This window comes from Bubalus bubalis, chromosome 6 (genome assembly GCF_019923935.1).
Source record: "Bubalus bubalis isolate 160015118507 breed Murrah chromosome 6, NDDB_SH_1, whole genome shotgun sequence".
In the NCBI taxonomy this organism is placed as follows: Eukaryota; Metazoa; Chordata; class Mammalia; order Artiodactyla; family Bovidae; genus Bubalus; species Bubalus bubalis.
The window spans coordinates 112,026,928-112,040,770 of NC_059162.1; positions in this window are offsets into that span (position 1 = coordinate 112,026,928).

The following is a 13,843-nucleotide window of genomic DNA, read 5'->3' on the forward strand; positions in this document are numbered from 1 at the left end:
TAACATGTTCGTGAGTGAAGGTTTTGTCAGGTCAAGTGCTTAGTTGTCCATATTTGTGGGGTTTTTTGGGGGGGTCTCGTTTTGATTTCTTAGTCTCTTGTGTTTTCTAGAGCTGCTCATATCACTCCCCGCCCCCTGCCTTCCTCTTTGTCTTTGCAGTATTTGAAAGTTATTTTTCCCCATCAAAAATATGCTGGCTAGAACAAGAGTTATTTCTGCTAGGCAGCGTCTTACCCTAGAACTCTCCAGATCTTCTGCCTAACGGCTTTAAATCAGAGATCGAAGAGTCAGTTTCTCCAAACCACCTGTTTTCCACACTAGCTTGTGACATCTTTTCAATTCCTAATGACGCCATGGCCCCCCATGACACCAGGACACAATGGCGGTTATGGTGTCTCCTGCTCCAGGGAGAAAGGAAGACGGGTGCGCCCGGGCCAACCTAGCAGACGCGTGAGGTGGCTGCTGCAGGTGGGGCGTCCGCTGTGCCCAGGCGGGCTGCTCCCAGGACCCCCAGAGACTGGCCGCACGCCTCGCCAGTGCTCTTCTCCTCTTACCCTCCCATCTGTGTGTGTGTGTGTGTGTGTGTGTGCCCTGTGACATTGGCAGTGACAACTTTCCACCCAGAGAGACTCGTGTGGTCCATGATGCTCCAAGAATGAATTTCCAAGTCTTTGCCAGTGGAGGAGCAGAGGCTGTGACAAGAGTGATTTAGTGTTGCACTTTCAGAGCGGCTGTCTACTGCAGTAATAAATGGAAAATACCAGCAAGAACCTGGTTGTGGACTCTTTAATACAGTGGGAAAAGGGGGTACTAGTAGTGTTTTGCTTCCTGCTTCTGCCCTTCAGCATGTGAGCCTTTAAGTGCATTCCAGAACAAAGTATGTGGAAGAGCCTAGACACTGCCAGTATCATTTACATGAATGTAATGTCAGAAAACTGTTCTCTAATTGATACTGAAAGTGAAGTTGCTCAGTCTTGTCCGACTCTTTGCGACCCTGTGGACGGTAGCCTACCAAGCTCCTCCGTCCATAGGATTTTGAAGGCAAGAGTACTGGAGTGGGTTGCCATTTCCTTCTCCAGGGGATCTTCCCAACCCAGGGATCGAACCTGGGTCTCCTACATTGTAGGCAGACTCTTGATACTAATCACTGCCAAAACAATTTACATTTTTAATACCAAAATAATTTTAATTCTGAATTTGGAATGAGGAATGTCAGAATTCAAAGATTTAGATTTGGAAGTAAGAAACCACCCCAGGTCCTAGCCTGGAATGTTTTATTTAGCGCAATGGTGGACATGTGGGGCATTCCACTGACCATTGCCCATGTGAAATACCAGGGGAGAATGAAACTTAATGTAGTGGCTTACAGAAGATTTGAAACTGTAGATTTGAGACTGCATTTCAATAGACAGAAATTTCCTTTCTGTCCATCAGTCACGATTCAAGTGGAGACACAAACCAGGCAAGTTATTTTAAAAATATGATAGAATTGTTGACTCAGCCACTAACAAGGCCTAAAGGAGACAAAACCAAGGAGGCGGTGATTCCAGGGCGGGGCGCCTCAGGGTGGATGCCACTCACCTGGTGCTCGTGTCTGAGGGTGGAAGGAAGCTGGCCTGAGCTTCTTCAGCTTCGGGAACACACTGCTGCCGCTGAGATGAGGCCAGAGCTCGTCTCTTCTCCAGCGCTCAAGTGCACCCGGCTGGAGAAATCCATGGTCAGCCAGCTGCCTAAGTAGGAATCTCTGCTCAGGGAACTAAGATCCCACAAGCTGCAGGGTGCTGCCAAAAGAATAAGGAGGAGAAGAAAAGTAAAGACTCCCTTCTAATGAGGGAACGTGTGGAAAATAAAAAATAGTAACTGTTAGTGGAGAAACCTGACAGAGACCCTCTTCACCAAGTGATCCAGGTTCATGGCACCACTGGGTCATGTTGATGCCATGTGTGCTGATAAGTGTCGAGGACACTTCATCTCTGATGTCTTTCCCCCCAAGTTCATAACCTGGCTACTCATGAGAAAACATCAGACAAATCCACACTGAGAGACAGCCTACACAATACCAAAATACTTGACCAGTACTATTCCAAAGTGTCAGCATCATGAAAGAAAAGGAAAGATCCAGAAACTGTCAGATTGAGGGAGAGGAAGGAGATACGATGACTGATTAATGTGGAATCCTGGACAAGAAAAAAGAGGACACCAGTGGAAAACGTGGGGAAATCTGAAGAAAGCCTGAGGTTTTGTAAAGAGGAATGTATCAGGGAGGGCTTCCCAGGTGGCATTAGTGGTAAAGAGCCCACCTGCCAATGCAGGAGATGTAAGAGATGGGGGTTCGATCCCTGGGTCAGGAAGAGCCCCTGGAAGAGGGCATGGCAGTGCACTCCAGTATTCTTGTCTGGAGAATCCCATGGACAGAAGAGCCTGGTGGGCTACAGTCCATAGGGTTGCAAAGAGTTAGACATGGCTGAAGCGACTTAGCACCTCAAAATGTATCAGGGAATTCCCTGGGGGTCCAGATGTTAGAACTCTGTGCTTCCACTGCAGGAGGCACAGGTTTGATCCCTGGTAGGGGAACTAAGATTTCACATGCCACATGCATGCCCCCCCTCCTAAAGCAGTGTACTAATGCTTACTTCTTAGTTCTGATCAGTGTACCATGGTTATATTAGGAGAAGCCGGGTGAAGGGTATACGGGAACTTTATGTACTATTTCTGCAACTCTTGCATAAATCTAAAATTATTTCAAAATAAGAAGCCCAAGAAGTTTCTCGAGGGGCGATGCTTGGCTTGAACACCCAGATCTTGCCCTATGGTGGCGCCCAGGTTCCTGCTCCCCAGAGCAGGTTCCAGCAGCTCCATCAGTGCCAGCACCCGGGGAACGCCCGCAGGCCTGTTACTCAGGGAAGCTGCCTGTTTTCCACGCACCAGCCTCCACCTTCCCCAATGCCTGTCCTAAGTCAGCACCCAGGCTGCAATTGCTGTAGGTTTCCAGCCTGACAGTAAATCAACATAAGCCCCACTTGACACAAGGGAAATATTTCCATGAGCTCAGATTTTAAAAAATGCTTATAAAGCTGAACAGGACCACCCCCCACCCTAACCACAGTGGGAGGGGAGGAACAGGAAGACCCAAAGGAGCAGAAGGTAAATAAAGGGGTCCTAGAGAGCAGGTGTGGTTCCTGAAGGGCCAGCAGAAAGAAGACAAGGTGGGAGCCCCAGGAGAGGAAGGCAGAGCCCTTCCCATCAAGGAGCCTCACAGGTTCCCCCCACCAGCCCTGCAAGGGCTCTGGGTGGGCCACACAAGGGAGGGGACTGGAGCCCAAAAGGAAGGAGGCACCCCACCGGCTGATGGGCCAATGGTAAGACTGTCTTCTCCCAACTTAAGGCTTGGTAAGGTAGTCACAGGTAAACCATACCAGGGAGAAAGGCAGGAAAAGGGCACCATACCAAGATTGGACCTCTAGAACAACCATCGGTAAGATGCAAGTCCCAAATGAGCGCAGGCCCGCCAACATCATGGGCAACAGAAAGGATCGTTTAATTGGTGAAAGTGAAAGTTGCTCAGTCATGTCTGACTCTTTGTGACCCCATAAACTATACAGTCCATGGAATTCTCCAGGCCAGAACACTGGAGTGGGTAGCCTTTCCCTTCTCCACGGGATCTTCCCAATCCAGGGATCTAAGCATAAAAGGAATAAGGGCCAATTGGTGCAAAATCGTATTGTCAGAGGAAGATCGAACTGTCTCCCCAGCATGGAAAGGATGGGCCCAGCAGCATGGGAGCAGACAAGAGCCCAGAAATCATGGATGCCTGGCCCCAAGCCAGGCAGGAGATTGAAGGCGTGCTGACAACTGGAGACAGAACCCTATTCGGTTCTCCGGAAGAAGAGACTCTAGCTAACTACACACCGGGTTAACACAGATGGTGGGTCTGGTGGGGAGGAGGGTGGCCACAGAAGTCCTCTAGTCTGCAGAAAGGAATGTCAATAGGTGAAGGGCTTCAAATGGCTCACTGACTATGGAAAAGTGGCCTTGTGCCATGGAACCAGGACCTCTGGGTAGATGAGACAGGCTTTCGGTTTCAGAAGAGCTTCCTGATAATTTGAGCTGTCTGTAGATGGAGTGACTGTGCAGGCAGGGCAGGTGAACGAGCAGAGGCCGCAAGGTCACGTATTTGGGGGATTTACCGTGAAGATATAGCCCACTCCAGGGTAGACCAGATGGCCTTTAAGGCCACAGTCATTCCTGGGATCTGACACTTTTAGAAGTGAAGGGGTGACTTCTCTGCCAACTCCTACAGGCACCCTACTGCTGGAGATGCAGTGGCATCAGGCTCTCAGCCTGTTGCTGGCTGGTGAATTACACCCCAGCCCCAGTGACAACCAGCACCCTGCCAGTTTGGCCACAAAGGTGCTAAATGTCCAGACTCTGAGCCCCTGGGAAATTCTTACAGCATATTTATAAAATGATGGCTCGGTGGTGAGCTTTTCCAGGCTACAGCTGCTAGGAAGGGGTAGGATGAGTGGTTTGAAACCCACCCTAAGCTGAGCAGGAAATTCTTCAAGACACAGGTCAACACAAAGCAACATAAGACCTAACCGCTCCAGCACCTGTCATGCCTCCGCCCTCTCTCCCAGGACCCAGAGGCCCAGGGCTCCAGCGAAGCACCTCCTCCAATGCCCTTCCTTCCGCAGTCCCCTCTGCAGCCCAGGCAAGCTGACGCCTGCCCCTGGAATGCCCAGCTGTGCCCAGTCCTCCCAGCCCACAGCACCATCATATGGTGCCTCTGCCACACAGTCTCATTCTCCCTTGAATATGCTTTATACTCTTTCTAAGGAAGGGTTTGGTTTTTTTATTTTAAAAAGTGCTCAATAGATAAACAAACTGCTGCATCTATACAGAGGGATGTTATTAAGTAACATAAAAAGAAATGAACTATCGAGCTATGAAAGGACATGAAGGAAACTTAAATGCATATTACTAAATGAAAGACGCCAGTCTGAAAAGGCTACATACCATGTGTTTCCATGACATGCGGGAAAAGATAAAATTATGGAGACAGCAAAAACAAAAAAAAAATTAGTGGTTGCAGGGGAGAGGGGAGGATAACGGAGGTGCACAGGATTTCTAGGGCAGTGAAACTTCCGTATGATACTGTAAGAGTGGGTAAGCTTATGATACAGCTGTCAAAATCCACAGGATGTGCAACACCAAGAGTGAAGCCTAATGTAAGGTAGGGACTTTAGTTTAATAATAATGTACCAACACTGGCTTGTCAATTGTGACAAATACGCTACACTAACTAAGATGTGAAAAATACGGGAAGTTGGGGAGGTTGGTAGAGAGGATCTGGCAACTGTCTAACTTTTGCTCAAATTTTCCTGTAAACCTAAAACTGCTCTGTTACAGGAAGTACAAAAAGGGGTGAGGTGATCTAGAAAAATCCATTATCTCAGAAAAACATTTTAACTACCAAGGTATGTGAAACCTTTACTATATACATACATACATGTTAGAGATTTCTAACAAATGGGATTATTCTGTTGTTGTTCAGTAGCTCAGTTGTGTCCAACTCTTTGTGACCCCATGGACTGCAGCACACCGGGCTTCCCTGTCCTTCACCATCTCCTGGAGCTTGCTCAAACTCATGTCCATTGAGTTGGTGATGCCATCCAATCATCTTGTCCTCCGTCATTCTCTTCTCCCCCTGCCTTCAATCTTTCCCAGCATCAGGATCTTTTCCAGTGAGTCAGCTCTTTGCATCAGGTGGCCAAAGTATTGGAGTTTCAGCTTCAATATCACTGCTTCCAATGAATATACAGGGTTGATTTCCTTTAGGATGGACTGATTTGATTCAGAAAACTAAGATCATGGCCTCTGGTCCCATCACTTCATGGGAAATAGATGGGGAAACAGTGGAAACAGTGTCAGATTTTATTTATTTATTTATTTATTTATTTTTGGCTCCAAAATCACTGCAGATGGTGATTGCAGCCATGAAATTAAAAGACACTTACTCCTTGGAAGGAAAGTTATGACCAACCTAGATAGCTTATTGAAAAGCAGAGACATTACTTTGCCAACAAAGGTCCGTCTAGTCAAGGCTATGGTTTTTCCAGTGGTCATGTATGGATGTGAGAGTTGGACTGTGAAGAAAGCTGAGTGCCAAAGAATTGATGCTTTTGAATTGTGGCGTTGAAGAAGACTCTTGAGAGTCCCTTGGACTGCAAGGAGATCCAACCAGTCCATTTTAAAGGAGATCAGTCCTGGGTGTTCATTGGAAGGAATGATGCTAAAGCTGAAACTCCAGTCCTTTGGCCACCTCATGCGAAGAGTTGACTCATTGGAAAAGACTCTGATGCTGGGAGGGATTGGGGGCAGGAGGAGAAGGGGACGACAGAGGATGAGATGGCTGGATGGCATCACTGACTCGATGGACGTGAGTCTGAGTGAACTCCGGGAGTTGGTGATGGACAGGGAGACCTGGCGTGCTGCAATTTATGGGGTTACAAAGAGTTTGACACGACTGAGCGACTGAACTGAACTGAACTGAACTGATTTGATTTCCTTGCCGTCCAAGGGACTCGCAAGAGTCTTCTCCAGCGCCACAGTTGGAAAGCATCAATTCTTCGGCCCTCAGCTTTCTTTACGGTCCAACTGTCACATCCATACATGACAACTGGAAAAATCATAGCTTTGACTGTACGCACCTTTGGAGGCAAAGTAATGTCTCTGCTTTTCAATATGCTCTCTAGGTTTGTTATAGCTTTTCTTCCAAGAAGCAAGCATTTTTCAGTTTCATGGCTGCAGTCACCATCTGCAGTGCATCTTTTTCTTGTTTTCACATTTTCTTTTAAAATAATTATAGACTCACAGGGCGTTGCAGAAATAGTAGAGAGAGGTCCCCAGTGCCCTTCACCCAGCTTCCGCCAGTGGTAACATTTTGCACAAAGATATCACAGGAACAAAACTAGGAAACTGACAATGTCACAATTGTGCTTTTTGTCTAGTAACTGGCTCTGTTTGTTCAGCAATGAACTGTGAACATCTTCCAATGGTTACATTCCTGCGGTTGTGGACATTTTAATGGCTACATAATAATTTGCTGTGTAAACTGCTGTAATGCACTCGATAGTCCCTGTGGTTGGATGTTAGTTTATTTCCAATATTTTTGCTGTCACCAAAGGCATTAACTTTATTTTTTGCACAAATTTTAATAACAGTTACATGTAAGTGTATTTACTCAATGTGCCTCCCTGAAGTGGCTTCATAAAACACACTTCCCTGGAACTTCCCTGGTAGCCCAGTGGTTAAGACTCCATGCTTCAATAGCAGAAAGCAAGGTGGGTTTGATTCCTGGTCAGGGAATTAAGATCCTGAGTGCCTCACTGGTGTGGCCAATAAATAAGTGAAATGCTATTTTAAAAACAAAAAAATACTTCCCTCCCCTGTGTCACTTCCACACTCTCCTGCTGGTGTTGCCTGGAATCACTTTTCAAATAAGCCACTTACCCTGAATCCTTGCTCTAGGATGGCTTCTAGGAAAACCCAAACCAAACGATAAGAGGAGATTCCCTGACACACAAAACCAGAATGTCCAGAGGTAGAGCAGGCTTCAGGGTTGCTGTGATTCGCTGCTCCCCTAACATCACCAAGGACCCAATCCTTCTCTGCAGTCTGCCTCCCTCAGGACAGCTTGGCAGCGCCCCTCATTGTGGCAAAGTGGCTGCAGCACTTCCTGGGTTGGCAGTGCGCTCCGTTTCTTCCAGAAGAGGGTGGAGAGCACATCTAGGAGCTCTGGCTAAAGAACAAGGACTCCTTCCCAGGAGTCCCAGAAATCTCCCTTGAGTCTCTCTGGCTTGATTTGGATAAAGCGGCCAGACCAAACCAGACATTTGGCCACGGGAAGTGGGTTACTTGGCCATTGCTGTGGCAAGAGGCTGAATTTATCCCAGTTGGACTAAAATGACCCCTCCTGCCGCCCGCCCTCCCCTGGTTTCTTCACAGTACAGGGCAGGGATGTCAGGGATACTGGGAATCACACCGTGGTCTACACACCTTTGAAAGGCTTTTGACATGTACCAGCAAACTGCCCCCCAGAAAATACCTATCTTTTACACATTCTCCTACTCTGGGTCTTACTATCATTTTTTAAAATCTTGGCAATTTGATAAGTGAAATTACTTTCAGGTGAAAGTTCAATTATATGTGGTCCTCACATATAATTTTGACACTGTATTTGTTGGGTATTCATATATTTTTTCTTTTGTAAATTGCCTGCTTATGACAGTTTTTCTACTAAAATAAACATTTTAATTGATTTCTAAAGAGCTCTTTAGAGATTAAATATACTATTCTCTTGTCATAGGTGTTGCAAATATTTCCCCCAGAATGTCATCTTTTTGAATTTTGTTTATCGTATATTTAATTTTTTTACCTGGTTAAGTTTATCAATTTTTTCTTTTTGATGTTAGCTTTTGCTTAGTTCTTCTATTTCAAAGTTTTGAATCTTTAGCCAAGCATATTTTCTTCCAGTAAAACTGCTGCTTTTTATTTTGTTTTTTCTTTTGCATTTAAATCTTAGTAAATCTGGAATAAATTTGGCTTTAGATATTAGATAGGCATTTAACCATATTTTCAGTCTATGATGTTAGCCAAGTTTTCTTCAAAGTCTTAATTGAATTTATTAGCATCTTACTTCTGTTTTGTTTTGTTTTGTTGGCATCAGGGCATGTGTGATCTTAGTCTTCTGACCAGAGATGGAACCTTCACTCCCAGAATTGGAAGGCAAAGTCTCAACCACTGGACCACCAAAAAGTCCCAGTAGCCAGGTTTTTAAAGACACCATTTGTTAAAGATTCTCCCCCAAGAACTTGAATGCTCCCCTTATCACATATTTTGTTGTTGTTCAGTCTCTCAGTCGTGTCCTACTCGTTGTGACCCCATGGACCGCAGCACGCCAGGCTTCCCTGTCTTTCACCAGCTCCTGGATGTTGTGCAAACTCACGTCCATTGAATCAGTGATGCCATCCAACCATCTCATCCTCTGTAGCCCCCTTCTCCTCCTTCCTTCAATCTTTCCCAGTAACAGGGTTTTTTCCAATAAGTCTGCTCTCAGCATCAAATGGCCAAGGTATTGGAGTTTCAGCTTCAGCATCAGTCCTTCCAATGAATAGTCAGGACTCATTTCCTTTAGGATGGACTGGTTTGATCTCCTTGAAGTCCAAGTGACTCTCAAGAGTCTTCTCCAACACCACAGTCCAAAACACACATTTCATGGGCCCATTTATGGATTTTCTGTTAATTTTCTTGGATCTAAATGATTGTTTCTTTTTTTTCTTTTACTCTAGAGACAATTTATTATTTTTTTTAGCTGTGATTCTGCATTTACAATATGCAAAAACACAAATAAAACTACCTAAGGTGTTTTGTCACTGAATGGCTTTTTCTATGCCTATAACACATGGTTTTAATAACCATAGTTTAAAAATACATTTTAGTAGCTATAAGAAAGTCTGCTATCACAATTATTCTTTCAAAAGTTTCTTGACTATTTTTGTACATGTATTAGAATTTATTTTTAATTAATTAAAAATAATTAATGGAATTAAAATCTGAAAATTTTAATAACATATGTTATTTTCAAGGCCATGGTGTACATTCTTCTCTAATCAATTCTGTTGCTGCTGCTGCTGCTTAGTCGCTTCAGTCATGTCCGACTCTGTGTGACCCCACAGATGGAAGCCCACCAGGCTCCCCCGTCCCTGGGATTCTCCAGGCAAGAACACTGGAGTGGGTTGCCATTTCCTTCTCCAATGCAGGAAAGTGAAAAGTGAAAGTGAAGGCGCTCAGTTGTGTCCGGCTCTTAGCGACCCCATGGACTGCAGCGCACCAGGCTCCTCTGTCCATGGGATTTTCCAGGCAAGAGTACTGGAGTGGGGTGCCATTGCCTTCTCCGGGAGTTAACACCTGGTGGGTCCAGTTTGGGCCATTAAGGAGCCCTGGGGCTTCCCAGGTGGCACTAGTGGTAAAGAAGACATAGAAAAAAGAAAAAAAATGAAGTGGCCCACTCTTTGCGACCCCATAGACTGTAGCCTACCAGGCTCCTCCATCCATAGGATTTTCCAGGCAAAATTTCTGGAACGGGTTGCCGTTTCCTTCTCCAGGAAAGAAGACATAAGAGATGCGGTCTGATCCTGGTGGGGAAGATCTCTGGAGGAGGGCATGGCAACCCATTCCAGTATTCTTGCCAGGAGAGTCCCATGGACAGAGGAGCCTGGGAGGCACCCAGAAGTCCTCAGCGGACCTGCTCTCCAGAGTGTGTCCCAGCTCCCTGGATGTCTCACGGTCCTGCCTTCTTGGTCTCTTGTCTCATTTTCTTCCGCAGGAGAGTCAGGGACCCAAACACTAAGCTGCACCAACCCCTCCCACCGCCCCCAGTCTCGGGGGCATGTTAAAGACTTAGGGACCAAGTCCTCAAGACTATGACCCCAAAGTTCCCTACCCTCTTCTACCTTAGGCACGTGGTCTATGACTCTTGAGCATCTAGAAAAACACCTTCAACAAGGAAGTTTAATCCCTGGGAGAGCGAGTGCAGGGCAAGCGGGGAGGCAGGGCACGGCCTTTGGGGGTCAGGCCAGCTTTGCTGCTTGCAAGCTGTGACCTCAGGCAAGTCACTAGACCGCTCTGAGCCTCCGGTCCTCCTCTGGAAAGGTAGCGATTTCCTCCGCCTGAGGTTTCCTTAGCATCGAATACACTAAAGTCCCCCAGGAGCCAGCGCAGTGCCTGGGACGTGGTGGGGACCAATGAACCGCCACAATCACTATTAAGATAAGGTGGTTGCAGGGGGGAGAACTTCGCCGTTCTGAAGGCCGAATGTGAGCGGCGTGGCGGCGCCCTCTGGCGGTCGCTCTCTGCTTTGCTGCATTTCTTCCCACGCCTGGTCCAAGAAGAGGGAGCGCTGGTTGAGAGATGCCAGCGACCCTTTATCCAGCGGCTCCCGACTCTGGGGGCAGCTGAAAGAGGACAGGCAGGGCGTGGAGCTACATGGCTGTCACCTGGGGTGGAGGTGTCCAGGCTCTCGTCTCCTCTTCCCACCTTCCCACTAGACACAGACATCACTGTCATTCCCAATTCAACAGGCTTAAACCAAGCTGTGGCTTTTCCAGTAGTCATGTATGGATGTGAGAGTTGGACTATAAAGAAAGCTGAGCGCTGAAGAATGGATGCTTTTGCACTGTGGTGTTGGAGAAGACTCTTGAAGAGTCCCCTGGACTGCAAGGAGATCCAACCAGTCCATCCTAAAGGAAATAAGTCCTGAATATTCACTGGAAGGACTGACGCTGAAGCTGAAGCTCCAATACTTTGGCCACCTGATGTAAAGAACTGACTCACTGGAAGAGACCCTGATGCTGGGAAAGATTGAAGGCAGGAGGAGAAGGGGATGACAGAGAATGAGATGGTTGGATGGCATCACCAATTCAATGGACATGAGTTTGAGTAAACCCTGGGAGTTGGTGATGGACTGGGAGGCCTGGCATGCTGCAGTCCTTGGGGTCCCAAAGAGTTGGACACGACTGATGAACTGAACTGAACTGAACATAAACTGAGCTCATCCCCAACCCGCTTTGCTCTGGACATCTGGCTCCCTCATCCGTGACTACTGTTGGGCGGAGGAGACATCAGTTGACTGCAGGATAATTTCTTTCACTTTTCAATGATTCTTCAAGTAGCAACACCCCACCCCCACCCCCTGCAAATGATCTTAATATACATATTAAAATCTAGTGTATGACATAGCAGCAGTAGAAGGAATTGGAGACACGAGGCATGAGAATATCACTTCTGTTCACTGTAGAAAAACTAATTCCACCAAGAAACACTCAGGCTGCTAAAATGAGTGGGTGAAAGGGGAGAGGGACAGGCCGTTATATGATCCCCAAATATCTCCCCACAAAATATGTGTTAAACACAAAAGGAAGGAAAGAAACTTTACCTTGAAAATATCAGACACGTATTGTTTTCATCAAGTGGACCAAGCTATTACCACCAGCTGTGTGACCGAGGGACATCACGTGTCACCCACCAGATTGCAAGGGAGAGGACACAGTGCATGCGACCCACTCTAACCACGAGGAAACACTGGACAGACCCGAACGGAGGTCCACTCTATGAAATGACGGGCCTCTGCGCTTCAGAAAATACATAGTCCTGAAAGTCACAGAAAGACTGAGGGGCTGCCTTGGATGGAAAGTGACTGCAGAGGCAAATGGAAAGTGACTGCAGAGGCAAGAGAGCTGGCTGTGATGTGTGATACTGAACTGGAACCTTCTCCCTAAATGATGCTCCTGGGACTTTTGGTGAATAGTCTCCAGCTGGAGGAGGTACAGAAGCTCTTTGTCCTGATCCTGCAGCTTTTCTGTAACTTTGAAGCTGTTTTATGTTAAAATGTTGAAACAAACTAAAGGATGGGGCTGCCAGCCTGTGATGAATAGAATCTTCTGCTTCCTGCCCTGAGAGCATCAGACAGTCCTCCCCCCGCACTCCTGTCGAAAACAACTGGATAACTAAAGGAAATGCTCAAATGGCCTTGGGGAGCAGGCAGCGCTGGAGGAGAGGGAGGAAATGAGGTGAGTTCTACGGTGGCTCAGATGGTAAAGAGTTTGCCTGCAATGCAGGAGACCTGGGTTAGTTCCCTGGGTTGGGACGATCCCCTGGAGAAGGAAATAGCAATCCACTCCAGTATTCTTGCCTGGAGAATTCCATGGACAGAGGAGCCTGGCGGGCTACAGTCCATGGGGTTGCAAAGAGTTGGACGTGACTGAGCGACTAACACTTTCTTTTCTTATTCTCTCTTTCTGCCAGGAAGATAAAATCCAAACAAGCACAAAGAAGGGAAGCCCAAGCAGAGCCCAGTAAGCTCCCTGAGTTAGAGAGTCAGAGATGGAAACTTGCAGAGGTCAAGACAACCAGAACTGACAGCACAGAGCAAGCAGGCAGGGGGAAAGCAGATGAAGAGCTCTGCGTGGGGTTCCCCCGAGTCTTTGGCTAAATACAAATTGTACACGCATGGGGGGAAATGCTGTGGGGCAGATGGAAACACTTCCAGGGATGGAACAATTACTGCAGAGCTGAATAGTTCCCCAAACTCAGAAGCATGAGGAATTGTATTTTATTCCCATCAGCCAAAGTGAAGAGATTTCATTGAATGCATTGAATTCATTGAGATTTCATTGAATGCAGGGTGTTGGGTAGAAAGTCCAGACATGCTGCACCTTACAAGTGGGTTAAATTGGTCATAGAGGAAAGGCTAGACCAACCTTGAAAGAGCTTAAAAGATCAAAGTGATCTGCAAGTAAACTACTAATAACTGCTTCCTATAAAAATTCCAGCACTCTTTATTAGGTGTTCTTTAAAGCCCCTTTCCATCTTGAAAGTCCATGATTTTTTATGTTAACCAGCTGATCTTTTTTAGTTTTAGATTTATTGAAGTAGAATTGACATATATAAAGTGTACACTGTGTTGATTTGATATATGTATACATCGTGAGAACATTCCCCATCTAGTTAATTAACACATCCATCACCTCACATAATTATCTTTTTTCTTTCCTTTCGTTTTTGGTTAAAGGTCTCCTCTCCTGAAGCAAATGTCTTGTAGCTGTGTAAGGTCGTGGTAATTCTTCATTGCCGCCACTGGGTGGCACTTCCAGTTTGTAAATCCCCTGCCTGACGCCAGATTTGAAATCCTCTTCTCTGTGGCTCCGGGAGTTGGTAATGGACAGGGAGGCCTGGCGTGCTGCAGTCCATGGGGTTGCAAAGAGTTGGACAGGACTAAGTGACT